Source organism: Canis aureus, chromosome 5 (genome assembly GCF_053574225.1).
Source record: "Canis aureus isolate CA01 chromosome 5, VMU_Caureus_v.1.0, whole genome shotgun sequence".
NCBI lineage: Eukaryota > Metazoa > Chordata > Mammalia > Carnivora > Canidae > Canis > Canis aureus.
The window spans coordinates 48,377,578-48,398,077 of record NC_135615.1 but is presented as its reverse complement, the minus strand read 5'-3'; the positions used below and the strand labels follow the sequence as shown (position 1 = coordinate 48,398,077).

General features: G+C 35.8%; 1 protein-coding gene across 1 annotated transcript in view; it reads right to left on the bottom strand.

Moving 5' to 3' along the window:
* The window catches only part of NDUFAF2 (NADH:ubiquinone oxidoreductase complex assembly factor 2), a 149,081-nt gene that overhangs the window by 84,795 nt on the left and 43,786 nt on the right, over nucleotides 1-20,500 (bottom strand). The window lies entirely within an intron of this gene.

Genomic DNA, 20,500 nt, shown 5'->3' with positions numbered 1-20,500 from the left:
TGAAGAACACATCTGGGAACCTTAAAAAATAAGTGTGTTCACAGTTATTTGATAATAAATATTTGGGGGATACTAAAGATTGTTTACTATGGATGAGTATGATGTGGTTCTGCCCCTGAGGACTTCACAGTTTGGTGGATAAAACAATATGTCAAAATAAGATGTAGTACATAAGTTTATGGAAGAATGTTTAGGAATACTGACTCTCTTGGTTTCCTAGGGCTGCCATAACAAAGTACCACAAACTGGGTAGCCGAAAACAATAGAAATTTATTCTCTCGCAGTTCTGTAGAATTCCATAATCAAGGTATAGGCCATGCTTCCTTTGACGACTCCAGGGGACACCCTGTCTTTGTGTCTTCCAGTGGTGCTGGCAGTCCTTCGTGTTCCTAAGCTTGGAGCTGTATCACTCCAATCTCGGTGTTCATCTTCCTGTGGCCTTCGTCCCTGTGACTCTGTCTTCTCTTCTTGTAAAGACACTAGTCATTGGATTTTGGGACTATTCTAATCCAATAGCATTCTATTCTAACTAATCACTTATGCAAAGAGCCTAATTCCAAAAGGTTCTGAGATGCTGAGCAGACATGAACTTTTGGGAGACATATGCAATCTACTATATTGACCATGTATGAAGAAAAAAAGCAGAAAAAAAGCAAAACAAAACAAACAAAACTTGTCAGACTATAAACTTCAGATTGAAGTGTTTTACAACTTGTGTTTTATCATTAAAGCCAGAGGAAGGGCACAACTTAGCCACTTCTAAATGTTCTTGAAGTATTCAGTTAGGGGTTGTACAAATCCTCAGTTCTGAAATGATTTAACAGAATGTCCTCAAAGATCAAAAAAGTTATTTTGTATTTTTTAAAAAAAGATTTTATTTATTTATTCATGAGACAGAGAGACAGAGATATAGGCAGAGGGAGAAGCAGGCTCCCCATAAGGAGCCCAATGTAGGACTCGATCCTGAACCATGGGATCATGCCCTGAGCCAAAGGCACTGGTGAGCCACCCAGGCGTCCCAGGAGTTATTGTATCTTGTATATCAGTGTATGAAATTTCACCCATGTACTATTAAAAATAACAAACTAAAGAGGACTGTTCTTCACTCCTGCTTGTAGCAGATCTCGAGATACTCTTTTCTTATTAAATAAAGTTATTCATACTTGCGAAAAAGAACAGAAATACAGGGATCCCTGGGTGGCGCAGCGGTTTGGCGCCTGCCTTTGGCCCAGGGCGCGATCCTGGAGACCCGGGATCGAATCCCACATCGGGCTCCTAGTGCATGGAGCCTGCTTCTCCCTCTGCCTGTGTCTCTGCCTCTCTCTCTCTCTCTCTGTGACTATCATAAATAAATTAAAAAAAAAATTAAAAAAAAATAAAAGAACAGAAATACAGCTATAATCACTAAAATCAAAGACAGTTATCCCACCTGAGGGCTTCTTAAAGACACCAGACATCTCCCAAATCACAATCTGACAATTAATGATCTGAGTTAATTGGCAGAACAAAGATGAAATAGACACCTTTACCTATAGTGTTTACCAAACAGTATTTCTCTGGCATAAAATGGTAAAATTATTCACCAACATTTGGTTTGAAATTTGGCTTTAATTACTAATTTCTAGGAAGCAGATATATTTTAGTTTTAGGATATATATAAAAAAAAAGATTTATAACATAACATTCAGTTTCCAGTTCTTCTTGAGAAGAACTTTTATGTATTTTTTTTGTGTGCTTTACAAAATGTCTGATAGCTGTTATACCTTCTTCAAAAACCTGATTCTTCAGAAAATGAATTTTTTAATATGCTTTGCTACAAATATGGTCTCCTTATCTCTTTCTTCAACAGTACCTTAAATAATGCAAGTACAAATGCCACTTCTTTAAATATCTGATGGGTCCTCAGCACCCTGGCATGTGGTAGCTTTGTCCCCAAGCCTTTTTTTTTTTTTTTTGGCCTGTCAGCTGTGAGAAACAGTTTTCTACCAATTACTGTCACAATATGAATAAATTCAAAACTGAAAATATAAGCACTGAATATTTTCAGTACATTTATCCTCAAACCACATTAAAATAGGAATTTAGCATGTAAACAAGGAATTTAGCAAGTAATAAAGAAGCATCACACTGTACTTTGTCTTCTATAAATAAAAACACAATATAAGAAGATAAAGAAAAAAGCATTCATGCACAGAAGAGAAATGGGCAAACGACAGCAAGCTTATGAAATGAAAAGAAAAAAAAGTTACAGCTGCAATGAGAATACCAATTAAGATATATGAGTCCCCAAAATAATGTTACAGAGTTGTTGCTGGGCTTTTCCCTTTCAAAAGATTAATTTTGACTTAATAACAAATATTTTTTGAAGATTTATATAATATTCCTCTTCGTCCAACACCAGTTGTTTCCTTTAGGATGTGGCTCCAAATACACATTAGGTCAGGAGCTGGCTGCTAATATGATTTTGGTTTGAAGCATATTAAGAACATGCGATAAGAATGAGCAATGTTCTTAGGTAATTACTGTTAATACAACCTCAAATAAACAAGATACAGTTGGCTCTTACCCTAAACTGGTTCTGTGCCAAAATCCTTTTTCAGGGGGAAGGGAATGAAAAAATTATAAATTTATAGGTATGACCAATAAATACACAGTATAAACTGGCTATGTATATATACTCCCTGTGGTCTGGTCCATCAACCTTGTTTGGCCAGAACTCTGCTCTCTGAATCACAATCGGTTTTGACACCATGCTGATGATACTCAATTATTTCTAGGACACATTCTTTTAAACTCATTTCCAGAAAAGGCATTATGTTGCCCTGTATGTACTGTCACTCAAACTTCTCAAATGCCTTTTTTATACCTTATTCTTAATGTCCTGTGTACATTATTGAGTGCAGTTTAACCAACACACAGTATGGGAATATATGGGCCTAAAAGTCCTAGTTTGTGTCATTTGTGACACCTGCTGCCCTTCCTCCCTCCTCTGCATGACTTTCCCTTCCCTCCTGCTTATCACCCATATTGGTTCAGTCACCTAGTCAATTCTTTCCTAACGCCCCTCCCAAGTGTGCATTTTTTACAGCCCACTATCACCCCTGACTTCAGATTAGCAAGCACTATGTGCCTGCATTATTGCAGGAGCAGTAGGCTTCACATCATCCTCTTCCATCTGCACTCCAATCCATCACTGCCAGGTGAATCTCCCTAAAATATCCTTTTGTTCATGTCATAAGTCTTACAACTATTCAAAGGCTTCCCATTACCTATGAAAGCATTTCCCAGATCATGGTTCCTAGAATACTAGAGTTTCACAAATTTTAAAATATTTTAGTTAAAAAAAAAAAAAAGGAAGAGGGTAGATTTTCTTGTCAAACATGGCTTAACAGAAAAAGAGGGTCTCCGTACAGCAAGATTTTTTAGATCTATTAATATGTTAAACACATGTTATACATATCCAACGGTGGGAAAGTACACATTTCCCAAATTTATTTCACTGCAGAATCCTTTAACCACAAAACACCTTGTAACCTCTCCCAGAAAACTATGATTTTAAAAAGCACAAATTCTTCAGTTTGCTCTTCATGATTTTCTAAAGTCTGACCTCAAACTATCTCTGAACTTGTCTTCAACTTTTCTATGAATTGCCACCTTCGACTACACTCTACTCTCACCGTACCTTGAGCAAGTTATGTTTATGTATTACTTTGTCCTTCCTCTTGTCTATAAAAACTCTGTCAACCCATTCATAGCCAAATTATGGTTCCTTCAAAAGCCTTCCTTAACCATTCAAGAGCGCAAAAATCTCTTCCTCTTCTGAACTACACCACTAATGCCTCATCGAATGCTCCATGTGGCACTCAATCACAGCTTGAACACAGATCTTCTGGAGACTGGCCATTCCACCTTCCTACCTTGTTAGAAGCGGAAAACCCTTCTCTCTGTAGTGTTCCAGCTGTTCTCTCTTTAAATCTCAGGTCAAATTTGTAGGTTTTCAGGATGATATGAAAGTAATCTAGGTAAGTTGGTGGGGCCAGGTTGAGTTGAGGCACCTACTCCTCTGCCATCCTGCCTCCCACCCCCCGGAGACTTGTCTTTGAATTTAGTTTTTGTTTGTGATTTCTTCTCCCTTACTAGATAGCAAGGTCCTTGAAGGAAAAGGTATGTCTTTTGTATATACCTTATACTACTTACAACTTTGCAGTAATAGGGCCTCAAAAATACTCGCCAAAGAGATAAAAAAATCTTTTTTCGGATAGTGTGCTTTTTACCCTCCAAATGTCTCCACCTTTCTGTCATCTGCCCCATAAAACTGACCTCTATCAATACATAAACAGGTTCCTTGCTCTCTGGCTTCCACTGGAATTCAGAGAATAATAGGGAATACCAATGGGAGACTAGAAGGAAGGAAAAGAATAAGGTCAGAGAACTATTTTGCTGGCTCACTCCTTGTGAGGTCAAATGGGCTGGCTGTCTCCCTTAGCTCGAGGTCACAACTTGAGGTCTCAGACACCACTTCTTCCCCTCGCCCTTTCAGGCTTGGAGGTGGGAGACCTCTGCTGTTAGACCTCCAGTATTGGACTTGTGGTTTCCTACACCATGAGATTTCTCTCTGAGACCCTGCCCACACAATCATATAGTACCTTTATTACCTAATTGGAATATACCATCTGTTTCTTACCTGAGTCCTAACAGATACAGATGGTAGATACAACTCATTTGGCTGTTTTAAAAATATTTATTAGTCTCATAATACTAAGAATAAGCAATGGATTTGTTTTGAGAATATGAAACTAAAAACAAGCAGTAGTCCACAATAAGTCTTGGATTATGATCCACTGGAGAGAAGAAATCATGACTTACTCATCTTTCTATCTACCGCTGTGACTGGAAAAGCCACAGGCACACTGTTTGCAATAAACATCATCTAATCTAATTGAATCTAATCATCTGTGGCAGACACAGTTACTGCTCACCAAACATGCATGAACTCCTCTACATCTTCTAGGATCCCTTGCAGTTAGGGGGCAGTCATATGGCTAGGTTGCGGTCATTGGAATATGGGTGGAAGTGATATATGCCTCTTCAAGGTCTTGCCCTTAAAATTATCCCAAGCGAGACTTCAGCTCTTTTTTCCCTTAGTCAACCTTGAAGATTTTTTCCAAGTGACAAAATATAAATGAGAGTTACCTGATTCAGAAATCAACATTCATGTTAACCCACTGAATTTTATGGTTTATTTATTAAATACTTATTACAGAATATAAGTATTTCCCACATATAAAAACTTTGCATTTTAAATAATACTTCCGATTTTTAATGCCTATTTAGATATTGTAGCTTTCTTATGCCAACTTTCAATATTTCAAGTTCTGGACTATATAAGGAGTGAAAATACATGTCTTAACAATAACATTATTGACAAACAGAAAAAAAAAAACACCTAAAGGCATCTTTTTTATTTATTTAGCACTAATCTGAGGAGTTCCACCTCCAGACAAGATCCTAGCAGCAGGCTCATGTCTTGTGCCTCTTGCTGCAGCAGTAAGGACAAGGAGAGAAGGGGCTATCATGTGGTTGAAAAAACAAGATAGAAAAAATGTTGTGCCCAGAAATTTAGGCCATTTTTAGATTTGCTGAGTATTTTGTGTCCCCTCTTGCCCGAGCTTATTTTAGATTTTCAGCTTAAAAGCATTTCTCTTCAAAAAGTAAGAGTAAAAGAAAGGAATACAGATGTCATACTCTGTTGTCCATTAAAAATATACTGTCTTCTCAAGCAGTGGATTAAGCTTTTGAAATTTTTAAAGATTTATTTATTTGAGGTAAGTGTAGAGGGACAGAAAGAGTCTTGAGCAGACTCCCTCCTGAGCACATAGCCTAATGTGGGGCTCAATCTCACAATCCTGAGATCAAGACCTGAGCGGAAACCAAGCGTTGGATGTTTACCCCAACTATGCCACCTGGGCAACCCAATCTTTTGAAATTTTTATGCTTCAAATATTTTTAGCCTTTTTGTGGATATTTAATACTGATATTTACACTGTGGCATATTACCAAATAAGAACATATTTGATATCTACAAATATTTACTTAGGAAAAATCAAATATACACACACATATAAATTCCTACACAAAGGTAGACAGCTATTTTGTATTCTTTGAGAGTTTTAAAAATCTCATCTCCCTTTTTTGAGATTTAGTCTTTTTAGTATATGTTGTACTGAGTTGAGCAATGTCCTCGGCTTTTTGTTCCATTCACAGTTTAAATATGCCATTTTGTTAGAACTTGTTTTTAAATGCCTTAGACAATTATTATGTACATAATGTGTCACAAAATTGGTATGTGTTTAATGACTATGTGGGAACACATCAGGCCCCTATCTTGCTGCCATCACATTTCTTGTGGCTATAGTTACAGATATTTTTTGTAGTTGCCCTTTTAAAACTCTAGTTATAACACTCCTTATGAGAGAGTTTCTATCCTTTCATCAGCACCATTAACAGATACAGTGTCAGAACTGTTTTTGTATTGTTCTGTTGATCTTTCTATTCTCCTTAAAACAAAACCTATTTTTCCGGCAGTATTCTGAAGCTTCTAAACTTCTAATGCATACAATAGGATACATATGTAACTCACCAAACACTACTTTCCTCGGCTATCATAAACCCTAAAATTATATATTGAATGCTCTCTAGTTTCTACTTTACTAATAAATTTTCTCCTTGATGATCGGGATTAGGGGAGAAGGCTCACTCTCTGTTTTATACAACAAATGAGAACCTACACCGTTGATTTAAAATATGAAACAGGTGTCTGTATGTGTGTGCATATGTGTACACATTTATGTATTGTTTTTCCCCATAGAGTTAAATATAAAAGCATTCTTTCTGTATAATCTCTGTTTATTTCTTTTTTGCAGGAAGTTACAACTCCATCTAAGTGGTCTTAGTATAGCTCTGATATATATCTGCTCTGACTTTTAAAAATATATATGAACCCAAACACTTCCCAAGAAAGAATGAATTCTATCAAACAAGAGTTTAGGATAATCATGGCCAGAACATGAATTTCCATTGAACAAATATGGACATAAATGTATTTGTATGTATAAAGGAATTTTCCATACTTATCATACAAGAAGTGTCCTATCTAGTTCTAGGTTTACTAATTACAGGTCTCAGTAAATGAAAATGTAAACAATTCTATGATAAAAACTAAATATCACAAAGTATGTATTATATGGAATAATATAAAACAGATTTATATCATGAGGGGTTACATATAATAAAGCCTCTACCTTCAATGATCCCTTTAATATTTTCCACATTAAAAAATATATTTTCCACAGTAAAATAACTTATTATGTACTGGCATAGAAAGATGACATTAAAAAATCTGTATGACTATCTTCACATACTATAACCAGTAAGGTGAAAAAAGAAACCCTATATAAACCTAATATCTGGGACACCAGGGAGGCTCAGCGGCTGAGCATCTGCCTTTGGCTCAGGGCATAATCCCGGGTCCTGGGTTCAAGTCCTGCATCAGGCTCCCTGCAAGGAGCCTGCTTCTCCCTCTGTCTGTGTCTCTGCCTAGCTCTGTGTCTCATATGAATAAATAAATCTTAAAAAAAATAAACCTAATATCTTACAAGTTATCTATGTGAAAATATAGTGGCAATTTGATGGATGTTGAGTGCCAAAGAACTTGCAACCCATATCCTAGATTGTTACATGAGATGATGGAGATTTTAAAGGAGTTGATACAAAACTAAGTTTAAAAGAGCAGCCAAAGGAACTAACCAGAAGAGCTGATGGTGATATGGTAGGGCAGTCAGGGAAAGGACTTAAGGAGATAGAGAAATGGTAATACCTAAGGTAAAAAACTATGGTAACTAAAGATAAAAGGGGTATTGATAGAAGTAGGTTCAGGGAAAATCTTAATGTTCTAGTTTAAAATAAAAAGGTTATATTATGTAAACTGCTTGGCCTTTTGCTACAATAAGAGACTCATCAGTTATCTGGGGAATTAGAAGTAATCCTCAAATATGGTATAAGTATTAAAGAAAAAAAGGAAAAGAGGAGGAGAAGAAAAAATACAAAATAACCTGTTAAACCATCTAAATGTCATACGATATTCTTTACTTCTGAATTTTATCTCTTAGGCTTTCAATAAAATAGACTGAGAAACACTTCAAGATTTGAAAATCCTAAGAAAGAAAACAGTTAAGGTAAAACAAAACTAATTGGAGACCATAATTTTACTTTACACATAGAAAAATCTAAATTAAGAAGTTGGAATCTTAAGAAGAAAACTGGTCCAACATAAATGGTAAGACTCAATAAAGGATCTAAGAGCTGAGGTCTGTTATTGACATCAGAACTTGGAAGAGTTTGATTCCAGGTTTCAGTCTCTAAAGCAAAATATGAATCTCTACCAGTAGAAGAGCAGTACTTACTCAGATCATATTAAAATGGTAAGAACGAATAAGACAGGGAACGGGAAAAGAGGGAATAGGAAAGTGAAACAGAATTGGCAACTCTGTATAAAACAACTCCAGGCTTAGTTTGAAGAAGTGATAAAAGTTCCCTACTTGTCATTTCCATTCTGCCTATATTCTCAAAACTTTGTGAGAAGTCCCTTGAGTTAATCAATATGCTCTCCCTAATTACTTACCAGTAACTGTATGGCATATCCCCTAAGATTCCTATATATGCCAAATTACTAAAACCATCTCCTTAGGCCTTCACGCTTGTCTTACATTAAGACCTTGAAATACCGTCTGGCTCTTTGCACTTGTGAAGAATGAATAATCTTTTAGATTCACCATTTAAAGGCATGATCTCTGTGTCAAGCAGGGCTTAATCAGGATCACACGTTCCCTTTTCTCTAGGGACCAGCTGCTAAGGCAGACGACATTTATGGTCACTCATGCTCTTGCTGGGTCGCCATAGCTCCCAGCTCTCATGAAGAATAAATAACGGCAGAAACCAAGATATACTATAAACATTACCTTTTGGATTGGTGGCTGTGAAAAAAAGGTTGGGTTAGCTGATAGCAAAGGGACATTTCAACATTAAGATTCTAAAATAGAGAGAGTGGTTGAGTTTAGGGATGAACTTTGTTTACACTTTAAATCTGAAAATCTGAATATACTTTTAAATGGTTGTAACAAACAGCTCGGTAAATGACAAACAGCTTTTGCCTTGCCTGACCTCAGTTCATTGGTACACAGCACATACCAGGGTAAAAACACTTGCCCAGTAAAATGTCAACAATGTTATTTCAAAAAATCTCAGAGGACAGGCCTAAAATATGTATATGATTTCAGATCCAGAAAAAAGGCAGAGAAGCCAGCAACAATTTGACAGATATAATAACTATGCCCCAATCAAGTGATGTAAAATATAAGAAAACTACATGCTTAAATCCCAAATAGTATATAAAAAAATAGTATGTTTGACTTTTCCAGTAATAACTTTTAAATGTAATGAACTCTTACCTGCCCCCTGATAAAGCAATGGTACAGGTAATCCAACATGCCTGGCAACCAAAATATCTTGTATATTTGGTTTTGAAAGCAAGTATTTACCCAGACTGCCCTCCTACAGTGTGCCAGGCCTTGTGTTACTAAAGTTTTAGGGGTCAGAGGGTCAGAGGAACCCTTAACCATGCATTAAAACAAAGCCTGGTAAATTGCTAAAAAACTGGTCTATATGTTTTTTTTTTCTTTTTTTAAAAGATCTTATTTATTCCTGAGAGACACAGAGAGAGAGGCAGAGACATAGGCAGAGGGAGAAGCAGGCTCCATGCAGGAAGCCCGATGCAGGACTCGATCCCAGGACCCCAGGGTCACGAGCTGAGCCAAAGGCAAGATGCTCAACCCCTAAGGCACTCAGGCATCCCTTTATGTTCTCTTAAGAGCAGTGTTTCATTGTTCCAAAGTGCATAGATTCACAAACTGAACCTCAGAGAGAGATGACAGATGGTTTAAAAATGGTGAAGAAAGAATTAAAAACAGAAGAATCAACCGAATAACTACTTGAAAAGTATTTAGAGCTCCAAATCCCCTCATTGCTTCAGCTCAGTAGCTGGCTGCCATGTCTATTCTCACCCTAGCAGAAGTTTGGGGTTTTCCTCTCTGGAGAGGTCTCTGAACTCAGAATGCCAGGTACATACCCTAAATCTATCACTAACCCTAACTTTACCACTAACCCCTAAACTTAACTCTAATCCTAACCCTCTGCAGAGGTCATTGAACTGCAGGATATCAAGTTCATACCCTAACCCTAACTATAGCCCTAACCTTAGATCTGAGGGAGAAAAAAAAAAAAGATGTGGTATAATATATAAAACTGAATATTACTCAGCCATTAAAAAGAATGAAATCTTGCCATTTGCAAGGACATGGATGGAGCTACAGAGTATTACGCTAAGTGAAATAACTATGTCAGAGAAAGACGAATACCCTAAGATTTCACTCATGTATGCAATTTAAGAAACAAAACAAACTAGGGGCTCCTGGGTGGCTTACTCGGTTAAGCATCTGCCTTTGGCTCAGGTCATGATCACAGGGTCCTGGGATCAAGTCCTGCATCGGGCTCCATGGGGAGCCTGCCTCTCCCTCTCCCTCTGCTTCCCACTCCCCTACCTGCCACTCCCCCTGCTTGTGCTCTGTCAAATAAATAAGTAAAATCTAAAAAAAACAAAACAAATGAGCAAAGGAAAAAAAAGGAAAAGGCAAAGCAAGAAATAGACTCTTCACTAGAGAGAAATGATGATTATGGGGGTGGTGGGGGAGATGGGTGAACTAGATGATGGGGATTAAGGAGGGTACTGGCTGATTTATGTATGGAAGCACTAAAACACTACACTGTACACTTGAAACTACTATTATGCTGTATATTAACTAACTTAACTAACTTAACTTTAAAAAATCAGCCAAAGGAAACAGACAAACATACTACAAAGTTGCCCGGTGCTAGTAAGACTGTGAAGAAGAGGAAACTCACCTACATTGCCGGTGACCATATAAAGTGTTAAGACCTTCTTAGTAAGTACTCTGATAGTATTTATTAATGAAAAATTGCACATACCCTTTGCCACAGCAATGACATTTCTGGGAATGTATCTTAAAGATGTAGAAGCATGAGTAGGAAAGTATATTTGTATAGGATGTTTACTGGAGCGTTTTTAGTGGTTAGCAGGAAAGAAACTGCTAGCAACTCAAATCCCATCAGTGTATTAATCAAAGGTTAAACAAACTGTGGTATATCCATATTACAGAAATATTCAACTAATTAAAGAAGTGCATTAGGTCTGTCTTCTAACTAAATGATGATCTTCATTTACTGTTTTTTTTTTTAAAGATTTTATTTATTTATTCATGAGAGACACAGAGAGAGAGGCAGAGACATAGGCAGAGGGAGAAGCAGGCACTCCATGGGGAGTCTTATGCGGGACTTGATCCCAGGCCCCTGGGATCACAACCTGAGCCAAAGGCAGACACTCAATCACTGAGCTACACAGGTGCCCTCTTCATTTACTGTTAAGTAAGAAGGACAAGTGGCAGGGAAAGGTAAATATAACAGTGCCACTTTTGTAAAAAAATAAAATAAACAATACTCCCGTGCAATTTGGGTCATGCTGTATAAAGAAAAATTAAGTAGAACTCTTTTAATCTGCTCATTCCCTCACTTAATTGTTTTTTTCAAATGGCACATTCTCAGAGAGATCTTTCTGGAACTTACTAAATTGTCACCCTATCCCCATTCTGTAATATTCTTGCCCATTACCTGGCTTTATAGTTTTTCATATTTCTACATGACATTATATTACATATTCATTTATTATCTATATCTCTCTAAAATAAAAACTCCATGCAGGTGGAAAAGGAGCTTTGTGTTGTTTGCTATTGTGTCCCTAGCGCCTAAAATAGTCTCTGATCCATAGATATTAGTCAATATATATTTGCTGAATAAAGAATAGATTACACCTCATGTATAAAAACTGAAAATACACATGGGCAGGGACAAGAAACCAAAATAGCAAATAAAAATATTGATTTGATTGGGTGATGGAACTGACAGCAACTTAAAACAAACAAACAAACAAAAGCTTCCTTTTAATAAGCGGTAATTTGTTAAGCTCCTCTACTGTTGAACACTGGGAATAGTAAGTCCTCAAATCCGGAAGACAGAGAGGGAGAGGAAGAAAGACAGGGAAGTCTAAACTGTGTATGCCTGAGTGATGCTATGAAGAAACGGCACAAATGAGAAAATAGTTTTTCCAAATACCTATAAACTACATATGTTGGATATAGTGGTATTTCACAAAATAGCTTTGCCTTGGTATGTAAACAAATGCACAAGAAATGAAAATATATTTCAATGGCAGATTCTGGTAACAGAATAAAATAATTGCAAGTGATGTTGGAAAAGGCAAGCATCACAGACTCCTAGCAGAGTAAGAACACTCTTGTGATCTAACCTGAAGATGCTTATTTAACCCATAACTCAAATTCTTTAACTCTGAAAAATGTCTATGTGCATATTTAAAGCACAGATACCAGACATACATACTGTTCTTCTAAAACTAGGATAGTTAACAGGATAGATATATTAAAGGTTCTCAAAAATAATTACATATAACAAAACTAATTGGAATCCATTTCTATGTTCTTATACTCTTAGAAAATCTTATATGTTAAAAAAATAAAGGCTAACAATTATGTATATATTTTCCAGATAATAGTCTCACTTTTTATATTTAACTGTATAATGTTTAACAAAATGTAATTTTTTTTCTCAGTAAGGGCACTGTTTTTACATACAGTTGTGCAAATATTAATTTTCAAATAAAGCCATCTGAGGGTATCCTGTTAAAGGATAAAGCACACACCATCCACAGAGACAAAGAACTCTGTAAGAACAATGAACACGTTCTTAATCCTTTAGTTCACCCACAATCCATGAATATTTTAAAATCATATACAATATGAAATCTCTATAAGACAAGCATTAAACAAAAGAAATAACTTTTGTCGATTTTGCTCAAAAAACACTTTAAAATGAGAATAAAATAATTTCCGTGAAAAAGCAACTTGTTATCTGTGACTGTTACTTGGTTGTTCACTCAAGAAATATTTTAATACTGTAAATAATGAGCTAGTATTCCCAAAAAGTGAATTGTAGGTTATTTGCAAAAACATGAAATGATTTTTCAATATTACAGAAAACAAGCTTGTATTGTGTTCCTATAACACTCATCTTCCATCCTGAGAGGCTCTTATGAAAATAACCTACACGATAAAACCTATAACCTCACGAGCTACCTTCTTTTTCTTGTTTAAATAGTAAAGATGAATAAACTGACTTTTGGGTACATATTACATTTTCTACATATGACTAAACACATATTTAGATATCAAATGTAGACATATTTAGTTAAAATCAATTAAACTGAGAAGTCCTTCCCTTCTGGCTGTCTATATTTTTCTTTAATCCTGGTCAATGTAAACCCTTATTACCAGTAATTTGCCACTATAACGCTGAGGAAAAATGCTAGCCTCACGATTTTTGTCATTTTTCCCCCCTCTTCCCCTGCAGGCTGCTACTGTTGATGGCCTTTATGGAAATATAAATTCAATCAGCAGCTGCAAATTTCATGAGACGTCCATCTTCATGCTGAATTTCTAACTGAGTGTCAAAACAATCTGTGGATTTCTCCCTGATGAAACACACATTGAATTGTAAATTTCTGCAATTTCCTCATGTTTGAATTTCAGCTGCAGTAAAATAGTGCTAGCCTAGATACATTGCCTATCAGACTGAAATAAGTAATTTTCTCTTCTTATCCCCTTCATGCCATTTAAAGAGTTAAATTTTTAAACCCATGGAAGAAAATATTTCCTCCAAATTAAACAATTACATTTTCAACACAATTATAAGAAAATTAGGATATAAAAACCAGTAATATATTTGATATGTTTTTAAAAGACTTTTGCTCTAAGAGACTTACTTGTTCTATATGGTTATCTGATTAATTACTTATTCATTTTGTATTTGGGGGTGAATAATGCTAAGAGCTTTTATAAAATTAATATTTCTAAATATAATGTCAAGACAGTATATAAATGAAATGCAGCCACAAAATAATTACTAGTAACTCAAGTTAAATGAGATAGATTTTCATTAAGTATCGCCAAAAGTAAAAATATTGAAACAAAAAAATTACAGCAGCTAGACTAGGCATTTTTCATCATACTTAAAACTTAGTTAATTTTTTCACCAAAGAATCACCTTTAACTGAATAGCCAACAGAACTGCTTTTAAATAAAGCACTTTTATGAAGCCTATGGTAATTTTATAACTAAATAAGCAAAACTATTGTGTTAAAAAGGATACCTTAAGAAACTAAGTGACTTGCATTCTTGTTCTTACAAACATCTTTTCATTAATGTTGCTTACAAAATAATTCTGAATGCTATTTAAAAATTCACCAGCACACTGTACTAAGCAAACCTTACAGATGGTTTGTAAAACAAGTCATGAGGGGTACCTGGGTGGCTCAGTGGTTGAGCATCTGCCTTTGGCTCAGGTCATGATCCCAGAGTCCTGGGATCAAGTCCCATATCAGGCTTCCCACAGGGAGCCTGCTTCTCCCTCTGCTTCTCTCTCTGTTTCTCATGAATAAATAAATAAAATCTTGGGGGATAAAAAAGTCATGAAATGACAATAATTCATTCAACAAACATTTTTTGAGTATCTCCTATATATCAGGTAGTTTTAACGAGGCCATAGGGAAACAAAACTGTACAGAACACAGACCTTTACCTCAGGAAAGTAGACTAGTTGAGAGCAAAGAAAATAATTTTTTAAAACTTAGTGAAATAAGTGCTATACATGGGTACATTAAAGGAGGACAAATTTAGGAGAGTACTAAGAGAGACTATTATCTCATGAGCAGTATAGAAGCTTTCCAAAAGAGTCCTAGTTTCTAAGCTTTGTTTCTGCTATAGACATATAGAAATGATAGATAAAATACCTTTAAAAATAATACATTGCTAATCTTTTTAAAAGGAAAATTCTTCAAGTGCTAGAAACAAACAGACATCAAAGCCAGAACCCTAAGCTTGAGCTTGACAATGGCAATACATATGGTTTCAGAACCATCTCTAGGCCCTAAGGGCTGAGGCCATGGAAGTATAATTTTAAAATCCCTTATCTGGGAAAAACCACACCTTTAGCTGGTGAGCATCTGTATAAAACTCACAGTACCAGAGAAACGAGCTACTAATGAAAAAGTAAAAGTAGAAAAACTGTGCCCAAAAACTCTGCAAAGGAGCAAAGAAGGCAATCATTCGTTTAAGGACTGGAATGGGACTGGAGAAATCTCACCAGTAAAAAATAATTCTAGAGGAGTATCCTATATATATGAAGTTTTCAAATTTATACAGTTTACATGATGTGAACATCATAAATTTAAAAATAAGATAAAATCTGACTGGACCTCTGAAATCCTTAAGGACCCAGAAGACATAAATGTAAATAGCCCTGGAAGAATAATCACATACTACATTGGACTGCCAGAGAGGGAATAATCCCTACCAAAGAGAAGTTCATAATAAAAAAGTGACAACTTCCAAGAAGTCACCATGAGGGGAGAGTTTTAGCTGATGCAATAAACAAATTAGCCTCCAGAAACTTACAAATACAGTAATCTGAAAGTGGCTATAGCCACAAGATTTTAAAAAGGAGAAAAAGAAGTCACAATGTAAAACGTGGTCATATGATATATGAACTAAAATATTCTTAAAAGAACTAAAGACAGGGGCACCTGGGTGACTCAGTGGTTGAGCAACTGCCTGTGGCTCAGGCCATGATCCCAGGGTCCTGGGATCAAGTCCTGCATCAGGCTCCCTGCAGGTAGCCTGCTTCTCCCTCTGCCTAGGACTCTGCTTCCCTCTCTGTGTCTCTCATGAATAAATTAAAAAATCTAAAAAATTAAATTAAATTAAAAAATAAAAGAACCAAAGAGAAACTCAATAGTCACTGAGGAATAAAAGAAAACCTCAAGGGATATGGAGAGAATGACCTATATCTCTCTTTTTTTTTATTTCTTTTTTTTTTAAGATTTTATTTATTTATTCATGAGAGACACAGAGACAGAGAGAGAGGCAGAGTCAGAAGCAGACTCCATACAGGGAGCCTGATGTGGGACTCGATCCCGGGTCTCCAGGATCACGCCCTGGGCTGAAGGCAGCGCTAAACCGCTAAGTCACCAGGGCTGCCCGACAATCTATATCTCTACTAATAGACATTCCAGAAGGAAACGGAAAGAAGGGGTAAAGGCACAATATTTGAAAAGACAGTAATAGCAGATAGTTTTCCAAAACTGATGAGCCACACGAACCCTTTCCCAGATGCAGGAAAAACAAAAATCAGGAAAAATTAAAAAACCTATAGCTATATAAACTGCAATGAAAACACAGAAATCAAAGACAGAGGATTCTAAAAAGCAATCAGCAAAAAAAGAGCAAGAGAAGGAGGAAGAGAAACAACATATAATGCTGAAAACAGTAAAGGGGTTACAGAAGGCTAGGGAAGGGGTTATAAGTTTATCAATCAGAACTGGTAGAGATAGAAAAAGGTAAAAGTATGATTAAGAGAAAATGTGAATAAAGTGATAGAAATAAGTCCAAATATATCATAAAATTTGAAATAATAAATAATAAAAAGATTATACTCATCTCTCAAAGGGCTGAATACTCTCAGAATGTTTTAAAAATCCACAGGTTTTAGAGGGTTTTTTTTCTTCTAAGTTTTACATAAATTCTAGTTAGTTAACATACAGTGTAATATTAGTCTCAGGTATACAATTCAGTGATTCGACAAATCCATACAATGTCTGGTACTTATCACAAATGCACTCCTTAATCTCCATCACATATTTAACCATCATCCTTCCACCCACCTCCTTTCTGGTAACCCTAAGTTTGTTCTCTACAGTGAAGAGTCTGTTTCTTGGTTTGCCTCTCTCTTTCCCTTATGATCATTTGTTTTGTTTCATAAATTTCACATATGAGTGAAATCATATGGTATTTCTTTCTCTGACTTATTTTTCACTTAACATGTTTTCTAGCTCCATTCATGTCATGGCTAATGCCAAGATTTCATTCACTTTTTTAATGGCTGAGCAATATATCATTGCATATAGATACCACATCTTCTTTATCCAATTCATCAGTCAAGGGACATTTGAGTTCTTTCCATAATTTGGCTATTGTTGATAATGCTGCTATAAACATCAGGGTTCGTGTATCCCTTGGAATCAGTATTTTTGTATCCTTTGGCTAAATACCTAGTAGTGCAATTACCCCATCACAGGGTAGTTATGTTTTTAACTTTTTGAGGAACCTCCATACTGTTTTCCAGAGTGGATGCATCAGTTTGCATTCCTGCCAACAATGTGGAAGTTTCTCCTTTCTTCACATCCTCACCAACACCTGTTGTTTCCTGTGTTTTTTATTTTAGCCATTCTGACTGGTATGAGGTAGTATCTCATTATACCTTTGATTTGTATTTCCCCAACGGTGAGTAATGTTGAGTATCTTTTCTTTTTTTTTTTTTTTTAAAGATTTTTATTTATTTATTCATGAGAGACACACACACACACAGAGGCAGAGACATAGGCAGAGGGAGAGAAGCAGGCTCCATGCAGGGAGCCCGATGTGTTGAGCATCTTTTCATGTCTATTTGCCATCTGCACATAGAAGCAGAGGTTTGAGAGCCAAAGAGACCTGAAGATGGAGGAAGGAGTCACAAGTCAAGAAACACAAGTGGTCACTAGAAGCTAGAAAACAGAAGAAAACAGATTCTCCTCTAGATCTTCTAAAAGGAACAAAGCCTAACACCTTGATTTTAGCCCAGAGAGAATAATTCTGGACCTGACACTAAGAACTATAAAATAATAAATTTGTTTTAAGTCACTAAATTTGTGGTAATTTATTACAACAGGTATAGGAAACTATACTTGCCATAAAGTTAGAAATAAGAAAATTCATAGAAGGAATACCAAACCAAGTTTCCTAATATATTTAGGAATTCTTTAAAAAGCTCAAAATAATTCATAGGTCAAAGAAGAATTTATAGTGGAAATTATAAGGTAGTTAAAACTTTATCAGATCCAATATATGAAGTACTGAGAGAAGTATCCTAATTATTATTTGTGGGGAAAAAAATCTATCCCAAATATCAGGAAAGAACACTAAAAGTTAATTAACATTTAATTTAATTAATTCTGAAAACAATACCAATAGGAGGGAAAAACAAAAGAAAGCAAAATACATGAAATAACAAGAGGAGAATTAATGTTTAATGAAATAGAATAAGAAGAAACTACAAAATTAAAAGCTGGATCTTTCTTATTAATTGGTTAAGTTTTAAAGATTTTATTTATCTATTTATTTATTTAGGGAGAGAGCATGAGTGAGAGCCAACAGAGGGAGAGGTACAAGCCGACTCTGAGCATGATGTAGGAGTCAATCTCCTGACCCTGAGAAAGAAGATGTGGTGCATATATATACAAAGGAATATTACTCAGCCATCAGAAGAGATGAATACCCAACATTTGCTTCAACGTAGATGCAACTGGAGGGTATTATGCTGAGTGAAATAAGTCAATTGGAGATGGAAAATCATCATATGGTTTCACTCATATATGGAATATAAGAAGTAGTGAAAGAGATTATAAGAGAAAGGAGGGGAACTGAGTGGGAAAAATTAGGAGGGAAACAAACCATGAGAGACTCCTAACTGTAGGAACCGAAGTGTTGTGGAAGGGGAGGTGAATGGGGGGATGGGGTAACTGGGCGATGGGCAACGAGGAGAGCACTTGATGGAATCAGCACTGGGTGTTATACAATATGTTGGCAAATTGAATTTAAATTTTAAAAATGCAAAAAAAAAAAAAGTCACTTAAAAAGAAAAAGAGAATCAGAGGCTTAACTGACCAAGCCATCAGGTGCCCCTGTTGGTTAAGTTTTAAAAGGCTAGGGCAGCCCCGGTGGCGCAGCAGTTTAGCACCGCCTGCAGCCCAGGGCATGATCCTGGAGACCCTGGATTGAGTCCCACGTCAGGCTCTCTGTATGATGCCTGCTTCTTCCTCTGCCTGTGTCTCTGCCTCTCTCTCTCTCTCTCTGTCTCTATGAATAAATAAATAAAATCTTAAAAAAATAATTAAAAAAATACTTTAAAAAAAGTTTTAAAAGGCTAGTATAAACAATATTGAAAATCTACAAATATATGTAGAAGTATCAGAATACTATGAACAATTTTATGTCAATAAAGGTGAAAATTTAAGCCAAACATTTTCCCAACACACAGAAATTATAAAAATGGATCAAAGAAGAACTAGAGATACTAAATAGAAGCTGCAACTATCAAAGAAATTGAATTAATAGTCAAAAATCTTACTGCAAAAAACACCACTGAGCCCCAAAAGTCTACCAAGTACATTTTCCAGGATGCACAGGGATAGATAATCCATTTTACAATCTATTCAAGAGAACACAGAAAGAGGAAAATGCCTCCGTTCTTTTTAAGAGGCTAGCATAATCTGATAACAAAATCAGAGGAGGTCAGTTCAAGAAAGGAGAAAAAGCCAACCTCATTTAAGATATGTAAAAATCGTTTATTAAAAAAACAACAAAAACAAAACAAAACAAAAAAAAACATTGGTGTCGGTATCCTCTCTGGTATTTTCCTTACTCTCTTGATAGATAAGGCAGACTTTTTTTAAGAAGTTATATTTTATTCAGCACTACTGAATTTTTGTAGCAGGAGACTTTTTGAGGTTTTAGTCTGTCTTGTTGCTGGAAAAAGGCATCTAAGAGACTTTAAAGCTCTTCTTAATTTGCTATAAACTTACTAAAGTGTATTGCACCTTTAAACTTACTGAAGTAAACACCTATAAACTTACTGAAGTGTACTGCTATTCTACTTGTTCAGAAGAAAAATGGTGGCCGTTTGGTAGGAACTGGGTATACCTTCACCATCAACCCTCCGGGGAAAGAAAAGAGACAAAAGGAAGAGCAAGGTAGGGTAAGGAAGAAAGTGGACGTAAGAAAAAGGTGGGGTAAAGGGGATGAGAATAGAATAGCAGCTAATATTTATACAGCTCGAACTTTGTCCCAGAAATTCTCTTAAACATTATCAAATTTACTTCCTGGATCTCCAAAAATAACAGTATGAGGACAGGTACTATCATTATCCCCATTGCACAGAGAAAGAAACGAGTAAAAGAGATCAACTACAATCATTGCAATTTTCTTTGTGGGATTAGGTAACTAAGAGGACTCATAAACAGCAGTGAAAAATAAATCTCTATGAAGGAAAGGTAATGTTTTGATCAATCATCTTTTCCACCTTAAAGATTATGTAGTATAATCTCCTTATTTTATGGATGAGAAAATGGAGACTTTTTAAGGGAAAGAGA